Here is a 1,813-nt window from a genome sequence, read left to right on the forward strand (position 1 = left end):
TGTGTGCTTTTGCAAAATCACAGCAGGCGTTTGCAGGGAAGGAGGTTTGCCCAGCCACGAGGGTGAGGGGAAGGAGGTACACCCAGCCATTGTGGCACCAGCCTGGAAGCTGAGATGGTGCATCTATGCAGCAAAGTCAGGCTGGCCTCACAGTGATCCCCACATTGTATGGGGGGTGGAGGGGTCACTATCAAACAATATTAATGCCAATCTAGTTCTAGCGGCGTAAGAAGGCACAACTGTTGCCAAAGCCAGTGCATTAAAGGCCATGGAGGTCCAGGGCTGTTGTTCTCAAGTAAATATTGCACGGTTGGATCCCACCAGCCCCATGAATTCCTCACGGGGCTCCCTTGACAGAAGTGGATCAGCATGGAGGGAGGGGAAATCCCACAGCCTGGCTGTATCAGGAGCTCATTGGCATCACTGCCCATTGCACTGGCAGCTCCCCCGGCCCCACTCGGCAGTTCTGCAGAGATCTGAGCCGCCCGCCAAAGCAGGCAGGAGCCAGCCCCCCACAGGCAAGCGGGACGCACCCAGGGAAAGCGACTAAGGGTGCCCCTGGGCCTAGACCCTCCATTGTCTGTGCTGGAGGGGAGAGCTGGCAGACCTGAAGAGCTCTGTGGGGCTGGAAAGCTTCTCTCCCTCTCTCACCATCCAATTGGTCTGAGGGAATATACCACCCCCCCGCCTTGTCTCTCTCATACCCCTTGGCACAGGCCTGAAGCAAATGCCCCTCCCCTGTTTTCTTTGTGGGGGTTCATGCTACAGAGGGGAGCAAATGCCCCTCCCCCATTTTCTTTGGGGGGGTTCATGCTACAGAGGGGAGCAAATGCCCCTCCCCCGTTTTCTTTATGGGGGGGGGTAATGCTGCAGAGGGGAGCAAATGCCCCTCCCCCATTTTCTTTATGGGGGGGTTTATGCTGCAGAGGGGAGCAAATGCCCCTCCCCCGTTTTCTTTATGGGGGGGTTCATGCTACAGAGGGGAGCAAATGCCCCTCCCGCATATTCTTTGTGGGGGGGTTCATGCTACAGTAGGGAGCAAATGCCCCTCTCCCATTTTCTTTGTGTGTGTGTGTGTGTGGGGTTCATGCTACAGAGGAGACTGAGGAAGGAATTGGGGGGGGGGTACAGAGCTCTGCTCTGCCCTGGCCCGGGGCACCCGGCGGAGGTGACCCCTGCACGCGCTGCGCGGGGGGGGGGGGGCAGGCACGCGCCTTGTCACTGACACCTGCTCTGGGGTCCGGGGCTGCACCCCGCGCCCCTGCCCTGCAGCGGATGTTGTCTCGCGGCGGCGGGGGGGAGGGGGCAGCGCCCCGCCGCCGCTGGCTTGTCAGGCGGGATCCCCCGGCTGCATTTCGGGTCGCTGAGCTGGGCCACGAGGCAGCGCTTCCCAGGGAGCGAGGCGTGCGGGACGGGCTGTCCTTCGTCTCCCACTCCCTCCCTCCCTCCGGCGCGTCTGCCTGAGCCCGCGGGCTTTCCTCCAGCTGCGGGCGGTCAGCACCTCGCCTCTGGGTGGGGGCGAGGGGGACACGTGGGGTGCAGCTGAGCGACCCCTTGGCTCCCCCCGTCGCTCTCTGCTCGTCGGTTTGAAAACTAACGGGCGGGGGGGGGGGGGGAATCTCGGATCTGAGCTGCCCTTAAAGAAGCGGGGGGGGGGGGAGGGAATCCTACTCAAACAAAACTCCCAGACTCTAGTGGGAATTTGCAGGGACACACACACACCCCTCTAGTGGGAATTTGCAGGGTGTCACACACACACACACCCCTAGTGGGAATTTGCAGGAACACCCCCCGTGTGAATTTTCAGGGACAC

The sequence above is a fragment of the Terrapene carolina genome, unplaced genomic scaffold (assembly GCF_002925995.2).
Source record: "Terrapene carolina triunguis isolate 2854851 unplaced genomic scaffold, T_m_triunguis-2.0 Scaffold35022, whole genome shotgun sequence".
Taxonomy (NCBI): Eukaryota; Metazoa; Chordata; order Testudines; family Emydidae; genus Terrapene; species Terrapene triunguis.